The sequence below is a fragment of the Platichthys flesus genome, chromosome 24, assembly GCF_949316205.1.
Source record: "Platichthys flesus chromosome 24, fPlaFle2.1, whole genome shotgun sequence".
NCBI classification, from domain to species: Eukaryota; Metazoa; Chordata; class Actinopteri; order Pleuronectiformes; family Pleuronectidae; genus Platichthys; species Platichthys flesus.
In genome coordinates this window covers 6,115,587-6,132,012 of record NC_084968.1, presented here as the reverse complement: position 1 = coordinate 6,132,012, position 16,426 = coordinate 6,115,587, and the positions used below count along the sequence as shown (strand labels likewise).

The window sequence follows — 16,426 nt, the reverse complement described above, 5'->3', positions numbered from 1 at the left end:
CATGGATAAGGTTGGTACGTAAGTAGGCAAGAAATATTTACACCACATTATTACCTCAAAAAACAACAACATAGAGGTAGATGTAATAGAGAAGGACTGATCAGAGTTTTGGGAAGCTCTTTGGTTGGAAATGAAAATCTCTTCCTTCTCTTTGTCATATTGTTTGGGATTAAACAGGCTCAGAGAAACGACAAGGCCCAGGTGTTCATAAGAGACAGCCAGTAAGAAGTGATCAGTCATGCCAGCTGCTCCAGCTATCTGTGATAGAGTACTACTATCTGTGAGTGTCTGCGTGTGCATAGCTTGTTTGTCTCAGCGGGGGGTCATCAAAGTCAACGTGTGGGTGTGCATGCGATAACTTTGGAAAGATAACATGTAATAGAACCAAATGAGATGCTTCTTCAATTGAAACTGATAATTCCGTTTGGATGGTAAATATAAGTTGCCTGGTCGATATTTTATGTTGGTTGAGACAAGCGCAATAATACTAAACAAAAATTCGAAGAGTTACAACACAAATGCAAAAGTTACACAACAGAAATACCAGCCCAAAGGTCATTGCAACAACGGATGTCGAATCATGCATAGCTACTTCAACTTTTTTGTGCAGTCCAAGCATCTTTACAGTATTTGTGTTGTGGCTTTGCCATTGTGTTGGCACTCCCACATTCATTTTTACCGTTTTTGCACTTGTGTGAGACGACTCGGCCACAGTCATGTTTTTTATTCAATATGTTAACCTAGTCTGTGTGACGCCAAATGTTTGTGATGGATGCTTAGACAAAATCAATCAGGGTAACAAGACTTTAAATAATGATTTGAAATGAGGCATGATCGGATGCTGATAAATGAGCTTTCCTTTGAGCAACAGATTGCACAGGCACATGCGCACCGTATCCTCAATATGGACCCAGAGATACAGACTCTGTCTATTCACGTCACAAACACACAGCAGTAGCCGCAGATGGAGCGGCTCAGCGAGCTGGACATATTCACATTTCGCTAGTCTGGAGGTTGGAATTATTACTGCTAAGACTGGCAGGAACTTACTTTTGGCCTGTAAAATGTCAGATGGATCCAAGTCATCCATCACATTCCCACTTCCTTAATTTCAGCTGGCAGATCCCCATCATCAGTGTCTAGTATCTCTGTGTCACAATGTTCAAACCAACACTAAGCTGTAAGATTATTTGAAATGTTTTGATACATCAGCAACATATTAGGTGCTCCCATGGGGCAGCTCAACTGGTAATGTCTGTGCAGAATATAAAAGTGGCTAACTGCAAAGAAGAGAAAATGTATTTTAAGCTATTAACCATATGATGAATATATAATATATATAATTGATAAAGGTATACATTACTGTTACAGAAAGCCTATTATAAGATAGTATTTACTTACATCAAATAATGGATGACAGTGATTGATCAAGCATTGTAGTTTTTTGCCAGTCAAAGATATGCAAGTTCATGTTGTAAGTTTAATGGCATTTTTCAATTCTTCATTTTCCATTAAAGCATTAGAGGTGAGACATCCATCTGACTTGCAGCGTTGAGCCAGTTCACACTTAAAATGAACTAATTCAAGTTCAGAGGGTTAGTTAAGGTTATTGTTTATTGGGATGATTTAGCTGTCAGTAGTCCTGACTGTGAGCGTCACGTCTCGTGTTGTACTGAGCACAATGAGCGAGCCGAGAGGAGGAGGAGGAAACAGAAACTCCAGCTCGGTACAAACCACCTGCAGCCTCTGCTCTTATCATGAAGCCGCTGATCTCTGAGCAGATGTGACCAGAGAAACTATTTATTTCTGTATTAATTTATTTATTTCCTTTTTTATTTATTTATTTATTTCTGTATTCATTTATACATTTATTTATTTATTTTTACTTAAGTCATGTATGGTCCTCCATACTATACACGTCTGAAGATAAGGCAATATTCACCATTGTGGAAGGGGATGTAGCTCAGTGGTAGAGCGCATGCTTTGCATGTATGAGGTCCTGGGTTCAATCCCCAGCGTCTCCAATCTTGCACACTCACTGACTGACTCTAGAAGAACATGCTATCCTCCTCAAGTAGGTCTGTGAGAATTATGTTTCCCTCATAGCTAAACTAGCAAAGAATCAGAAACTTGTGAGGATAACCTGAAGAATTTCTCACAGACCTATCCTCCTCAAAGTAGGTCTGTCCTCCTCAAGTAGGTCTGTGAGAATTATGTTTCCCTAATAGCTAAACTAGCAAACCTAAAGATTCTTTGCTAGCTAAACTAGCAAAGAATCAGAAACTTGTGAGGATAACCTGAAGAATTTAGAAAAAAATACTTGTAATCAAGGTGATTCTTTGTAGTTGAAACTCTAACCATTTGTATTTGTTTGGTGTGCTGTACATGACTGAAGATAAGGTAATATTCGCCATCGTGGAAGGGGATGTAGCTCAGTGGTAGAGCGCATGCTTCGCATGTATGAGGTCCTGGGTTCAATCCCCAGCATCTCCAATCTTGCACACTCTCTGACTGGCTCTAGAAGAGCCTATGCTATCCTCCTCAAGTGGGTCTGTGAGAATTATGTTTCCCTCATAGCTAAACTAGCAAAGAATCAGTAACTTGTGAGGATAACCTGAGAATTTAGAAAAAAAAACTTGTAATCAAGGTGATTCTTTGTAGTTGAAACTCTAACCATTTGTATTTGTTAGGTGTGCTGTACACATCTGAAGATAAGGCAATATTCACCATTTTGGAAGGGGATTTTGCTCAGTGGTAGAGCGCATGCTTCGCATTTATGAGGTCCTGGGTTCAATCCCCAGCATCTCCAATCTTGCACACTCTCTGACTGACTCTAGAAGAGCTAATGCTATCCTCCTCAAGTGGGTCTGTGAGAACTATGTTTCCCTCATAGCTAAACTAGCAAAGAATCAGAAACTTGTGGGGATAACCTCAAGAATTTAGAAAAAAAAAATTGTAATCAAGGTGAACCTTTGTAGAGTTGAAACTCTAACCATTTGTATTTGTTTGGTGTGCTGTACACGAAAGAAGATAAGGTCATATTCGCCATCGTGGAAGGGGATGTAGCTCAGTGGTAGAGCGCATGCTTCGCATGTATGAGGTCCTGGGTTCAATCCCCAGCATCTCCAATCTTGCACACTCTCTGACTGACTCTAGAAGAGCTAATGCTATCCTCATCAAGTAGGTCTGTGAGAATTATGTTTCCCTCATAGCTAAACTAGCAAAGAATCAGAAACTTGTGAGGATAACCTCAAGAATTTAGAAATTTTTTTTTTTTAATCAAGGTGATTCTTTGTAGTTGAAACTCTAACCATTTGTATTTGTTTGGTGTGCTGTACATGACTGAAGATAAGGTAATATTCACCATTTTGGAAGGGGATTTTGCTCAGTGGTAGAGCGCATGCTTCGCATTTATGAGGTCCTGGGTTCAATCCCCAGCATCTCCAATCTTGCACACTCTCTGACTGACTCTAGAAGAGCTAATGCTATCCTCCTCAAGTGGGTCTGTGAGAACTATGTTTCCCTCATAGCTAAACTAGCAAAGAATCAGAAACTTGTGGGGATAACCTCAAGAATTTAGAAAAAAAAAATTGTAATCAAGGTGAACCTTTGTAGAGTTGAAACTCTAACCATTTGTATTTGTTTGGTGTGCTGTACACGACTGAAGATAAGGTAATATTCGCCATCGTGGAAGGGGATGTAGCTCAGTGGTAGAGCGCATGCTTCGCATGTATGAGGTCCTGGGTTCAATCCCCAGCATCTCCAATCTTGCACACTCTCTGACTGACTCTAGAAGAGCTAATGCTATCCTCATCAAGTAGGTCTGTGAGAATTATGTTTCCCTCATAGCTAAACTAGCAAAGAATCAGAAACTTGTGAGGATAACCTCAAGAATTTAGAATTTTTTTTTTTTAATCAAGGTGATTCTTTGTAGTTGAAACTCTAACCATTTGTATTTGTTAGGTGTGCTGTACACATCTGAAGATAAGGCAATATTCGCCATTGTGGAAGGGGATGTAGCTTAGTGGTAGAGCGCATGCTTTGCATGTATGAGGTCCTGGATTCAATCCCCAGCATCTCCATTCTTGCACACTCACTGACTGACTCTAGAAGAGCCTATGCTATCCTCCTCAAGTGGGTCTGTGAGAATTATGTTTCCCTCATAGCTAAACTAGCAAAGAATCAGAAACTTGTGAGGATAACCTGAAGAATTTAGAATTTTTTTTTTTTTAATCAAGGTGATTCTTTGTAGTTGAAACTCTAACCATTTGTATTTGTTAGGTGTGCTGTACACATCTGAAGATAAGGCAATATTCACCATTTTGGAAGGGGATTTTGCTCAGTGGTAGAGCGCATGCTTCGCATTTATGAGGTCCTGGGTTCAATCCCCAGCATCTCCAATCTTGCACACTCTCTGACTGACTCTAGAAGAGCTAATGCTATCCTCCTCAAGTGGGTCTGTGAGAACTATGTTTCCCTCATAGCTAAACTAGCAAAGAATCAGAAACTTGTGGGGATAACCTCAAGAATTTAGAAAAAAAAAATTGTAATCAAGGTGAACCTTTGTAGAGTTGAAACTCTAACCATTTGTATTTGTTTGGTGTGCTGTACACGAAAGAAGATAAGGTCATATTCGCCATCGTGGAAGGGGATGTAGCTCAGTGGTAGAGCGCATGCTTCGCATGTATGAGGTCCTGGGTTCAATCCCCAGCATCTCCAATCTTGCACACTCTCTGACTGACTCTAGAAGAGCTAATGCTATCCTCATCAAGTAGGTCTGTGAGAATTATGTTTCCCTCATAGCTAAACTAGCAAAGAATCAGAAACTTGTGAGGATAACCTCAAGAATTTAGAATTTTTTTTTTTTAATCAAGGTGATTCTTTGTAGTTGAAACTCTAACCATTTGTATTTGTTAGGTGTGCTGTACACATCTGAAGATAAGGCAATATTCGCCATTGTGGAAGGGGATGTAGCTTAGTGGTAGAGCGCATGCTTTGCATGTATGAGGTCCTGGATTCAATCCCCAGCATCTCCATTCTTGCACACTCACTGACTGACTCTAGAAGAGCCTATGCTATCCTCCTCAAGTGGGTCTGTGAGAATTATGTTTCCCTCATAGCTAAACTAGCAAAGAATCAGAAACTTGTGAGGATAACCTGAAGAATTTAGAATTTTTTTTTTTTTAATCAAGGTGATTCTTTGTAGTTGAAACTCTAACCATTTGTATTTGTTAGGTGTGCTGTACACATCTGAAGATAAGGCAATATTCACCATTTTGGAAGGGGATTTTGCTCAGTGGTAGAGCGCATGCTTCGCATTTATGAGGTCCTGGGTTCAATCCCCAGCATCTCCAATCTTGCACACTCTCTGACTGACTCTAGAAGAGCTAATGCTATCCTCCTCAAGTGGGTCTGTGAGAACTATGTTTCCCTCATAGCTAAACTAGCAAAGAATCAGAAACTTGTGGGGATAACCTCAAGAATTTAGAAAAAAAAAATTGTAATCAAGGTGAACCTTTGTAGAGTTGAAACTCTAACCATTTGTATTTGTTTGGTGTGCTGTACACGAAAGAAGATAAGGTCATATTCGCCATCGTGGAAGGGGATGTAGCTCAGTGGTAGAGCGCATGCTTCGCATGTATGAGGTCCTGGGTTCAATCCCCAGCATCTCCAATCTTGCACACTCTCTGACTGACTCTAGAAGAGCTAATGCTATCCTCATCAAGTAGGTCTGTGAGAATTATGTTTCCCTCATAGCTAAACTAGCAAAGAATCAGAAACTTGTGAGGATAACCTCAAGAATTTAGAAATTTTTTTTTTTTAATCAAGGTGATTCTTTGTAGTTGAAACTCTAACCATTTGTATTTGTTTGGTGTGCTGTACATGACTGAAGATAAGGTAATATTCACCATTTTGGAAGGGGATTTTGCTCAGTGGTAGAGCGCATGCTTCGCATTTATGAGGTCCTGGGTTCAATCCCCAGCATCTCCAATCTTGCACACTCTCTGACTGACTCTAGAAGAGCTAATGCTATCCTCCTCAAGTGGGTCTGTGAGAACTATGTTTCCCTCATAGCTAAACTAGCAAAGAATCAGAAACTTGTGGGGATAACCTCAAGAATTTAGAAAAAAAAATTGTAATCAAGGTGAACCTTTGTAGAGTTGAAACTCTAACCATTTGTATTTGTTTGGTGTGCTGTACACGAAAGAAGATAAGGTCATATTCGCCATCGTGGAAGGGGATGTAGCTCAGTGGTAGAGCGCATGCTTCGCATGTATGAGGTCCTGGGTTCAATCCCCAGCATCTCCAATCTTGCACACTCTCTGACTGACTCTAGAAGAGCTAATGCTATCCTCATCAAGTCGGTCTGTGAGAATTATGTTTCCCTCATAGCTAAACTAGCAAAGAATCAGAAACTTGTGAGGATAACCTCAAGAATTTAGAAATTTTTTTTTTTTAATCAAGGTGATTCTTTGTAGTTGAAACTCTAACCATTTGTATTTGTTTGGTGTGCTGTACATGACTGAAGATAAGGTAATATTCACCATTTTGGAAGGGGATTTTGCTCAGTGGTAGAGCGCATGCTTCGCATTTATGAGGTCCTGGGTTCAATCCCCAGCATCTCCAATCTTGCACACTCTCTGACTGACTCTAGAAGAGCTAATGCTATCCTCCTCAAGTGGGTCTGTGAGAACTATGTTTCCCTCATAGCTAAACTAGCAAAGAATCAGAAACTTGTGGGGATAACCTCAAGAATTTAGAAAAAAAAAATTGTAATCAAGGTGAACCTTTGTAGAGTTGAAACTCTAACCATTTGTATTTGTTTGGTGTGCTGTACACGACTGAAGATAAGGTAATATTCGCCATCGTGGAAGGGGATGTAGCTCAGTGGTAGAGCGCATGCTTCGCATGTATGAGGTCCTGGGTTCAATCCCCAGCATCTCCAATCTTGCACACTCTCTGACTGACTCTAGAAGAGCTAATGCTATCCTCATCAAGTAGGTCTGTGAGAACTATGTTTCCCTCATAGCTAAACTAGCAAAGAATCAGAAACTTGTGGGGATAACCTCAAGAATTTAGAAAAAAAAAATTGTAATCAAGGTGAACCTTTGTAGAGTTGAAACTCTAACCATTTGTATTTGTTTGGTGTGCTGTACACGACTGAAGATAAGGTAATATTCGCCATCGTGGAAGGGGATGTAGCTCAGTGGTAGAGCGCATGCTTCGCATGTATGAGGTCCTGGGTTCAATCCCCAGCATCTCCAATCTTGCACACTCTCTGACTGACTCTAGAAGAGCTAATGCTATCCTCATCAAGTAGGTCTGTGAGAATTATGTTTCCCTCATAGCTAAACTAGCAAAGAATCAGAAACTTGTGAGGATAACCTCAAGAATTTAGAATTTTTTTTTTTTAATCAAGGTGATTCTTTGTAGTTGAAACTCTAACCATTTGTATTTGTTAGGTGTGCTGTACACATCTGAAGATAAGGCAATATTCGCCATTGTGGAAGGGGATGTAGCTTAGTGGTAGAGCGCATGCTTTGCATGTATGAGGTCCTGGATTCAATCCCCAGCATCTCCATTCTTGCACACTCACTGACTGACTCTAGAAGAGCCTATGCTATCCTCCTCAAGTGGGTCTGTGAGAATTATGTTTCCCTCATAGCTAAACTAGCAAAGAATCAGAAACTTGTGAGGATAACCTGAAGAATTTAGAATTTTTTTTTTTTTAATCAAGGTGATTCTTTGTAGTTGAAACTCTAACCATTTGTATTTGTTAGGTGTGCTGTACACATCTGAAGATAAGGCAATATTCACCATTTTGGAAGGGGATTTTGCTCAGTGGTAGAGCGCATGCTTCGCATTTATGAGGTCCTGGGTTCAATCCCCAGCATCTCCAATCTTGCACACTCTCTGACTGACTCTAGAAGAGCTAATGCTATCCTCCTCAAGTGGGTCTGTGAGAACTATGTTTCCCTCATAGCTAAACTAGCAAAGAATCAGAAACTTGTGGGGATAACCTCAAGAATTTAGAAAAAAAAAATTGTAATCAAGGTGAACCTTTGTAGAGTTGAAACTCTAACCATTTGTATTTGTTTGGTGTGCTGTACACGAAAGAAGATAAGGTCATATTCGCCATCGTGGAAGGGGATGTAGCTCAGTGGTAGAGCGCATGCTTCGCATGTATGAGGTCCTGGGTTCAATCCCCAGCATCTCCAATCTTGCACACTCTCTGACTGACTCTAGAAGAGCTAATGCTATCCTCATCAAGTAGGTCTGTGAGAATTATGTTTCCCTCATAGCTAAACTAGCAAAGAATCAGAAACTTGTGAGGATAACCTCAAGAATTTAGAATTTTTTTTTTTTTAATCAAGGTGATTCTTTGTAGTTGAAACTCTAACCATTTGTATTTGTTTGGTGTGCTGTACATGACTGAAGATAAGGTAATATTCACCATTTTGGAAGGGGATTTTGCTCAGTGGTAGAGCGCATGCTTCGCATTTATGAGGTCCTGGGTTCAATCCCCAGCATCTCCAATCTTGCACACTCTCTGACTGACTCTAGAAGAGCTAATGCTATCCTCCTCAAGTGGGTCTGTGAGAACTATGTTTCCCTCATAGCTAAACTAGCAAAGAATCAGAAACTTGTGGGGATAACCTCAAGAATTTAGAAAAAAAAAATTGTAATCAAGGTGAACCTTTGTAGAGTTGAAACTCTAACCATTTGTATTTGTTTGGTGTGCTGTACACGACTGAAGATAAGGTAATATTCGCCATCGTGGAAGGGGATGTAGCTCAGTGGTAGAGCGCATGCTTCGCATGTATGAGGTCCTGGGTTCAATCCCCAGCATCTCCAATCTTGCACACTCTCTGACTGACTCTAGAAGAGCTAATGCTATCCTCATCAAGTAGGTCTGTGAGAATTATGTTTCCCTCATAGCTAAACTAGCAAAGAATCAGAAACTTGTGAGGATAACCTCAAGAATTTAGAATTTTTTTTTTTTTAATCAAGGTGATTCTTTGTAGTTGAAACTCTAACCATTTGTATTTGTTTGGTGTGCTGTACATGACTGAAGATAAGGTAATATTCGCCATCGTGGAAGGGGATGTAGCTCAGTGGTAGAGCACATGCTTCGCATGTATGAGGACCTGGGTTCAATCCCCAGCATCTCCAATCTTGCACACTCTCTGACTGACTCTAGAAGAGCCTATGCTATCCTCCTCAAGTGGGTCTGTGAGAATTATGTTTCCCTCATAGATAAACTAGCAAAGAATCAGTAACTTGTGAGGATAACCTGAAGAATTTAGAAAAAAAAACTTGTAATCAAGGTGATTCTTTGTAGTTGAAACTCTAACCATTTGTATTTGTTAGGTGTGCTGTACTTGACTGAAGATAAGGTAATATTCACCATTTTGGAAGGGGATGTAGCTCAGTGGTAGAGCGCATGCTTCGCATGTATGAGGTCCTTGGTTCAATCCCCAGCATCTCCAATCTTGCACACTCTCTGACTGACTCTAGAAGAGCCTATGCTATCCTCCTCAAGTGGGTCTGTGAGAATTATGTTTCCCTCATAGCTAAACTAGCAAAGAATCAGAAACTTGTGGGGATAACCTCAAGAATTTAGAATTTTTTTTTTTTTAATCAAGGTGATTCTTTGTAGTTGAAACTCTAACCATTTGTATTTGTTAGGTGTGCTGTACACATCTGAAGATAAGGCAATATTCGCCATTGTGGTAGGGGATGTAGCTCAGTGGTAGAGCGCATGCTTCGCATGTATGAGGTCCTGGGTTCAATCCCCAGCATCTCCAATCTTGCACACTCTCTGACTGACTCTAGAAGAGCCTATGCTATCCTCCTCAAGTGGGTCTGTGAGAATTATGTTTCCCTCATAGCTAAACTAGCAAAGAATCAGTAACTTGTGAGGATAACCTCAAGAATCTAGAAAAAAAAAATTGTAATCAAGGTGAACCTTTGTAGAGTTGAAACTCTAACCATTTGTATTTGTTTGGTGTGCTGTACACGACTGAAGATAAGGTAATATTCGCCATCGTGGAAGGGGATGTAGCTCAGTGGTAGAGCGCATGCTTCGCATGTATGAGGTCCTGGGTTCAATCCCCAGCATCTCCAATCTTGCACACTCTCTGACTGACTCTAGAAGAGCTAATGCTATCCTCATCAAGTAGGTCTGTGAGAATTATGTTTCCCTCATAGCTAAACTAGCAAAGAATCAGAAACTTGTGAGGATAACATCAAGAATTTAGAAAAAAAAAATTGTAATCAAGGTGAACCTTTGTAGAGTTGAAACTCTAACCATTTGTATTTGTTTGGTGTGCTGTTCACGACTGAAAATAAGGCAATATTCGCCATCGTGGAAGGGGATGTAGCTCAGTGGTAGAGCGCATGCTTCGCATGTATGAGGTCCTGGGTTCAATCCCCAGCATCTCCATTCTTGCACACTCACTGACTGACTCTAGAAGAGCCTATGCTATCCTCCTCAAGTAGGTCTGTGAGAATTATGTTTCCCTCATAGCTAAACTAGCAAAGAATCAGAAACTTGTGAGGATAACCTCAAGAATTTAGAATTTTTTTTTTTTTAATCAAGGTGATTCTTTGTAGTTGAAACTCTAACCATTTGTATTTGTTTGGTGTGCTGTACATGACTGAAGATAAGGTAATATTCGCCATCGTGGAAGGGGATGTAGCTCAGTGGTAGAGCACATGCTTCGCGTGTATGAGGACCTGGGTTCAATCCCCAGCATCTCCAATCTTGCACACTCTCTGACTGACTCTAGAAGAGCCTATGCTATCCTCCTCAAGTGGGTCTGTGAGAATTATGTTTCCCTCATAGATAAACTAGCAAAGAATCAGTAACTTGTGAGGATAACCTGAAGAATTTAGAAAAAAAAACTTGTAATCAAGGTGATTCTTTGTAGTTGAAACTCTAACCATTTGTATTTGTTAGGTGTGCTGTACTTGACTGAAGATAAGGTAATATTCACCATTTTGGAAGGGGATGTAGCTCAGTGGTAGAGCGCATGCTTCGCATGTATGAGGTCCTTGGTTCAATCCCCAGCATCTCCAATCTTGCACACTCTCTGACTGACTCTAGAAGAGCCTATGCTATCCTCCTCAAGTGGGTCTGTGAGAATTATGTTTCCCTCATAGCTAAACTAGCAAAGAATCAGAAACTTGTGGGGATAACCTCAAGAATTTAGAATTTTTTTTTTTTTAATCAAGGTGATTCTTTGTAGTTGAAACTCTAACCATTTGTATTTGTTAGGTGTGCTGTACACATCTGAAGATAAGGCAATATTTGCCATTGTGGTAGGGGATGTAGCTCAGTGGTAGAGCGCATGCTTCGCATGTATGAGGTCCTTGGTTCAATCCCCAGCATCTCCAATCTTGCACACTCTCTGACTGACTCTAGAAGAGCCTATGCTATCCTCCTCAAGTGGGTCTGTGAGAATTATGTTTCCCTCATAGCTAAACTAGCAAAGAATCAGAAACTTGTGGGGATAACCTCAAGAATTTAGAATTTTTTTTTTTTTAATCAAGGTGATTCTTTGTAGTTGAAACTCTAACCATTTGTATTTGTTTGGTGTGCTGTTCACGACTGAAGATAAGGTAATATTCGCCATCGTGGAAGGGGATGTAGCTCAGTGGTAGAGCGCATGCTTCGCATGTATGAGGTCCTGGGTTCAATCCCCAGCATCTCCAATCTTGCACACTCTCTGACTGACTCTAGAAGAGCTAATGCTATCCTCCTCAAGTGGGTCTGTGAGAACTATGTTTCCCTCATAGCTAAACTAGCAAAGAATCAGAAACTTGTGGGGATAACATCAAGAATTTAGAAAAAAAAAATTGTAATCAAGGTGAACCTTTGTAGAGTTGAAACTCTAACCATTTGTATTTGTTTGGTGTGCTGTACACGACTGAAGATATTCGCCATCGTGGAAGGGGATGTAGCTCAGTGGTAGAGCGCATGCTTCGCATGTATGAGGTCCTGAGTTCAATCCCCAGCATCTCCAATCTTGCACACTCTCTGACTGACTCTAGAAGAGCTAATGCTATCCTCATCAAGTAGGTCTGTGAGAATTATGTTTCCCTCATAGCTAAACTAGCAAAGAATCAGAAACTTGTGAGGGTAACCTCAAGAATTTAGAATTTTTGTTTTTTTAATCAAGGTGATTCTTTGTAGTTGAAACTCTAACCATTTGTATTTGTTTGGTGTGCTGTACATGACTGAAGATAAGGTAATATTCGCCATCATGGAAGGGGATGTAGCTCAGTGGTAGAGCGCATGCTTCGCATGTATGAGGTCCTGGGTTCAATCCCCAGCATCTCCAATCTTGCACACTCTCTGACTGACTCTAGAAGAGCCTATGCTATCCTCCTCAAGTGGGTCTGTGAGAATTATGTTTCCCTCATAGCTAAACATAATTCTCACAGACCCACCCCACCCCTCAAGTGGGTCTGTGAGAATTATGTTTCCCTCATAGCTAAACTAGCAAAGAATCAGAAACTTGTGAGGATAACCTGAAGAATTTAGAAAAAAAAACTTGTAATCAAGGTGATTCTTTGTAGTTGAAACTCTAACCATTTGTATTTGTTAGGTGTGCTGTACACATCTGAAGATAAGGCAATATTCACCATTTTGGAAGGGGATTTTGCTCAGTGGTAGAGCGCATGCTTCGCATTTATGAGGTCCTGGGTTCAATCCCCAGCATCTCCAATCTTGCACACTCTCTGACTGACTCTAGAAGAGCTAATGCTATCCTCCTCAAGTGGGTCTGTGAGAACTATGTTTCCCTCATAGCTAAACTAGCAAAGAATCAGAAACTTGTGGGGATAACCTCAAGAATTTAGAAAAAAAAAATTGTAATCAAGGTGAACCTTTGTAGAGTTGAAACTCTAACCATTTGTATTTGTTTGGTGTGCTGTTCACGACTGAAAATAAGGCAATATTCGCCATCGTGGAAGGGGATGTAGCTCAGTGGTAGAGCGCATGCTTCGCATGTATGAGGTCCATGGTTCAATCCCCAGCATCTCCAATCTTGCACACTCTCTGACTGACTCTAGAAGAGCTAATGCTATCCTCATCAAGTAGGTCTGTGAGAATTATGTTTCCCTCATAGCTAAACTAGCAAAGAATCAGAAACTTGTGAGGATAACCTCAAGAATTTAGAAAAAAATACTTGTAATCAAGGTGATTCTTTGTAGTTGATTCTTTGTAGTTGAAAAAGAATCAACTACAAAGATTCTTTGTAGTTGATTCTTTGTAGTTGAAAAAGAATCAACTACAAAGATTCTTTGTAGTTGATTCAACTGCAAGATTGGAGATCCTGGGTTCAATCCCCAGCATCTCCAATCTTGCACACTCTCTGACTGACTCTAGAAGAACATGCTATCCTCCTCAAGTAGGTCTGTGAGAATTATGTTTCCCTCATAGCTAAACTAGCAAAGAATCAGAAACTTGTGAGGATAACCTCAAGAATTTAGAATTTTTTTTTTTTTAATCAAGGTAATTCTTTGTAGTTGAAACTCTAACCATTTGTATTTGTTAGGTGTGCTGTACACATCTGAAGATAAGGCAATATTCGCCATTGTGGAAGGGGATGTAGCGCATGCTTCGCATGTATGAGGTCCTGGGTCCAATCCCCAGCATCTCCATTCTTGCACACTCTCTGACTGACTCTAGAAGAGCCTATGCTATCCTCCTCAAGTGGGTCTGTGAGAATTATGTTTCCCTCATAGCTAAACTAGCAAAGAATCAGTAACTTGTGAGGATAACCTCAAGAATCTAGAAAAAAAAACCTTGTAATAAATGTGATTCTTTGTAGAGTCGAACCTCAGACACTTTAACAATTTGTATTTGTTTGGTGTGCTGTACACATCTGAAGATAAGGTAATATTCGCCATCGTGGAAGGGGATGTAGCTCAGTGGTAGAGCGCATGCTTTGCATGTATGAGGTCCTGGGTTCAATCCCCAGCATCTCCATTCTTGCACACTCTCTGACTGACTCTAGAAGAACATGCTATCCTCCTCAAGTGGGTCTGTGAGAACTATTTTTCCCTCATAGCTAAACTAGCAAAGAATCAGAAACTTGTGGGGATAACCTCAAGAATTTAGAAAAAAAAAATTGTAATCAAGGTGAACCTTTGTAGAGTTGAAACTCTAACCATTTGTATTTGTTAGGTGTGCTGTACACATCTGAAGATAAGGCAATATTCACCATTTTGGAAGGGGATTTTGCTCAGTGGTAGAGCGCATGCTTCGCATTTATGAGGTCCTGGGTTCAATCCCCAGCATCTCCAATCTTGCACACTCTCTGACTGGCTCTAGAAGAACATGCTATCCTCCTCAAGTAGGTCTGTGAGAATTATATTTCCCTCATAGCTAAACTAGCAAAGAATCAGAAACTTGTGAGGATAACCTGAAGAATTTAGAAAAAAAAACTTGTAATCAAGGTGATTCTTTGTAGTTGAAACTCTAACCATTTGTATTTGTTAGGTGTGCTGTACACATCTGAAGATAAGGTAATATTCGCCATCGTGGAAGGGGATGTAGCTCAATGGTAGAGCGCATGCTTCGCATGTATGAGGTCCTGGGTTCAATCCCCAGCATCTCCATTCTTGCACACTCACTGACTGACTCTAGAACAGCTAATGCTATCCTCCTCAAGTGGGTCTGTGAGAGTTATGTTTCCCTCATAGCTAAACTAGCAAAGAATCAGAAACTTGTGAGGATAACCTCATGCATTTAGAAAAAAATGAATTGTTATCAAGGTGATTCCTTGTAGAGTCGAACCTTGGACACTTTAACCATTTGTATTTGTTAGGTGTGCTGTACACGTCTGATGATAAGGTAATATTCACTATTGTGGAAGGGGATGTAGCTCAGTGGTAGAGCGCATGCTTCAGTCCCCAGCATCTCCACTCATATCTTTCAAACTATCACACCTTAAAAAAAACTAATTATTAGAATGATTCAATTTTAATAACTGGTTTCAGGCCCCCACAAGGTTCAACCTTAACCTACCCTTCACTTCCAATCTGTGAGAATATGGAACAAAGTTACAGGATGAGATAATATTAAAGTGACGGCTCGGGAAGAGAGACACGTTCAGTCTGGCAACCGAAAGGCCATTTGGGTTAATGGCAGCACTATACGTCAACCACAGATGATGTCACCCACTCTCCTTGTCCTCAGTCTGGCAAAGGGCCAGAGGGCGTCTGTCTACTGATACTGTTATCAATATCTGCCTGTCAGTGTTATGTCCGAATGACAGACTTTTTGTTTCCCTCCCTTTTACAAGATCTTTGTGTATTTGTCTGTATCTTTCATGCTCTGATTCATCTCACAATTAAATTTCTCTCTCATCACTGAAACAATAGAAATAACTAGTTTTAGTCGGATACTATCCCTAAGGGCCAGCTGCATTTAGATTGACTTGTCTCCTTAAGCTGTTAGGAGAAAAACTAAAGCCACTGGTGCCAAAATCATCTCGATCTGGGTCTCACTCTGCTCCTCACCGCCGCTCTTGGGACCCATTTCTTTCCTCCCTGGTGCTCAGCTGTAGAAATACTTTTGTACTTTTATACTTGTTGTGAGGACCCTCATTGACACAAGTCACCTTTCACCTTCACCAACACAATTGCTGAATCTCAAACAATTGTCTTCATCTTCATCTTAAACCTAGTTTTTCTCCTAAAATCAAACCTTGAACAATCACTGCCGAATTGAGAACCAACCAAAATATCCACACTTTGCAATAATATCTGCAATCCTCACAAAGATAGACATACAAGAGCAGCAAGAGAGCACACAAACAAACCCACAGCCCTCATAGTTGTGCCGCCACTGTAAAATGTGTAATGCAAAAAGATCAGTTCTGACTTTTACTCCAATTTCTGTAAAAAATGGATACCCCACCCACTTCCTTTAATATACTGCACTCCGAGGACTGAGACACACACACACACACACACACACACACACACACATACACACACACGGCTAGAATAAATAGTCTGGTGTTAAATAAGACATATTTGCTGCGTTCTCTCCCTCCCACCAAACATTCCCACCCAGCCTCTTACATACACAAGGACACGATTAAGATTCCACAACGCGTCCAGATTCCCAGAATCTGCACTGCTTCCTGAATTTTGTGAACTTTGTGTGATATATTAGTTACAATCCACATTTGTCTTACAAATTGCCCAGAGGGTAATTCATCCATTCATGGCATTCAAAAAGTCAAACTGTACACCATCAATTCTGAAGGTTTCTGCATCCTCCCTTGTTGTTTTCACTCCACTGACAGGTGTTCATACTTTTCAACACAGGAAACACGCTGTTGAACTTTCACTCCGGGGTTTGCATGTAGGTAGCTGTGTGTAAACTACTTTTGAACATCCAGTG

The 16,426-nt window shown here is 40.5% G+C and overlaps 1 protein-coding gene and 28 non-coding genes across 29 annotated transcripts in view; 28 read left to right on the top strand and 1 right to left on the bottom strand.

Annotated features, from left to right (window-relative positions):
- Positions 1-16,426, bottom strand: part of m1ap (meiosis 1 associated protein) — a 38,869-nt gene that overhangs the window by 17,309 nt on the left and 5,134 nt on the right. The window lies entirely within an intron of this gene.
- On the top strand, positions 1,953-2,024 carry trnaa-ugc (transfer RNA alanine (anticodon UGC)). The gene has a single exon. It is a non-coding gene; the product is annotated as a tRNA-Ala (tRNA).
- Positions 2,422-2,493, top strand: trnaa-cgc (transfer RNA alanine (anticodon CGC)). The gene has a single exon. It is a non-coding gene; the product is annotated as a tRNA-Ala (tRNA).
- Positions 3,057-3,128, top strand: trnaa-cgc (transfer RNA alanine (anticodon CGC)). The gene has a single exon. It is a non-coding gene; the product is annotated as a tRNA-Ala (tRNA).
- Positions 3,694-3,765, top strand: trnaa-cgc (transfer RNA alanine (anticodon CGC)). Its single transcript has one exon. It is a non-coding gene; the product is annotated as a tRNA-Ala (tRNA).
- trnaa-ugc (transfer RNA alanine (anticodon UGC)) lies at positions 4,011-4,082 on the top strand. Its single transcript has one exon. It is a non-coding gene; the product is annotated as a tRNA-Ala (tRNA).
- trnaa-cgc (transfer RNA alanine (anticodon CGC)) lies at positions 4,648-4,719 on the top strand. Its single transcript has one exon. It is a non-coding gene; the product is annotated as a tRNA-Ala (tRNA).
- trnaa-ugc (transfer RNA alanine (anticodon UGC)) lies at positions 4,965-5,036 on the top strand. The gene has a single exon. It is a non-coding gene; the product is annotated as a tRNA-Ala (tRNA).
- Positions 5,602-5,673, top strand: trnaa-cgc (transfer RNA alanine (anticodon CGC)). The gene has a single exon. It is a non-coding gene; the product is annotated as a tRNA-Ala (tRNA).
- trnaa-cgc (transfer RNA alanine (anticodon CGC)) lies at positions 6,238-6,309 on the top strand. Its single transcript has one exon. It is a non-coding gene; the product is annotated as a tRNA-Ala (tRNA).
- trnaa-cgc (transfer RNA alanine (anticodon CGC)) lies at positions 6,875-6,946 on the top strand. Its single transcript has one exon. It is a non-coding gene; the product is annotated as a tRNA-Ala (tRNA).
- Positions 7,194-7,265, top strand: trnaa-cgc (transfer RNA alanine (anticodon CGC)). The gene has a single exon. It is a non-coding gene; the product is annotated as a tRNA-Ala (tRNA).
- Positions 7,511-7,582, top strand: trnaa-ugc (transfer RNA alanine (anticodon UGC)). The gene has a single exon. It is a non-coding gene; the product is annotated as a tRNA-Ala (tRNA).
- trnaa-cgc (transfer RNA alanine (anticodon CGC)) lies at positions 8,148-8,219 on the top strand. The gene has a single exon. It is a non-coding gene; the product is annotated as a tRNA-Ala (tRNA).
- On the top strand, positions 8,785-8,856 carry trnaa-cgc (transfer RNA alanine (anticodon CGC)). The gene has a single exon. It is a non-coding gene; the product is annotated as a tRNA-Ala (tRNA).
- trnaa-cgc (transfer RNA alanine (anticodon CGC)) lies at positions 9,103-9,174 on the top strand. The gene has a single exon. It is a non-coding gene; the product is annotated as a tRNA-Ala (tRNA).
- Positions 9,420-9,491, top strand: trnaa-cgc (transfer RNA alanine (anticodon CGC)). Its single transcript has one exon. It is a non-coding gene; the product is annotated as a tRNA-Ala (tRNA).
- On the top strand, positions 9,738-9,809 carry trnaa-cgc (transfer RNA alanine (anticodon CGC)). Its single transcript has one exon. It is a non-coding gene; the product is annotated as a tRNA-Ala (tRNA).
- Positions 10,057-10,128, top strand: trnaa-cgc (transfer RNA alanine (anticodon CGC)). Its single transcript has one exon. It is a non-coding gene; the product is annotated as a tRNA-Ala (tRNA).
- On the top strand, positions 10,376-10,447 carry trnaa-cgc (transfer RNA alanine (anticodon CGC)). The gene has a single exon. It is a non-coding gene; the product is annotated as a tRNA-Ala (tRNA).
- On the top strand, positions 10,694-10,765 carry trnaa-cgc (transfer RNA alanine (anticodon CGC)). The gene has a single exon. It is a non-coding gene; the product is annotated as a tRNA-Ala (tRNA).
- On the top strand, positions 11,011-11,082 carry trnaa-cgc (transfer RNA alanine (anticodon CGC)). Its single transcript has one exon. It is a non-coding gene; the product is annotated as a tRNA-Ala (tRNA).
- trnaa-cgc (transfer RNA alanine (anticodon CGC)) lies at positions 11,329-11,400 on the top strand. The gene has a single exon. It is a non-coding gene; the product is annotated as a tRNA-Ala (tRNA).
- Positions 11,647-11,718, top strand: trnaa-cgc (transfer RNA alanine (anticodon CGC)). The gene has a single exon. It is a non-coding gene; the product is annotated as a tRNA-Ala (tRNA).
- trnaa-cgc (transfer RNA alanine (anticodon CGC)) lies at positions 11,958-12,029 on the top strand. Its single transcript has one exon. It is a non-coding gene; the product is annotated as a tRNA-Ala (tRNA).
- On the top strand, positions 12,276-12,347 carry trnaa-cgc (transfer RNA alanine (anticodon CGC)). Its single transcript has one exon. It is a non-coding gene; the product is annotated as a tRNA-Ala (tRNA).
- On the top strand, positions 12,981-13,052 carry trnaa-cgc (transfer RNA alanine (anticodon CGC)). The gene has a single exon. It is a non-coding gene; the product is annotated as a tRNA-Ala (tRNA).
- trnaa-ugc (transfer RNA alanine (anticodon UGC)) lies at positions 13,928-13,999 on the top strand. The gene has a single exon. It is a non-coding gene; the product is annotated as a tRNA-Ala (tRNA).
- On the top strand, positions 14,560-14,631 carry trnaa-cgc (transfer RNA alanine (anticodon CGC)). Its single transcript has one exon. It is a non-coding gene; the product is annotated as a tRNA-Ala (tRNA).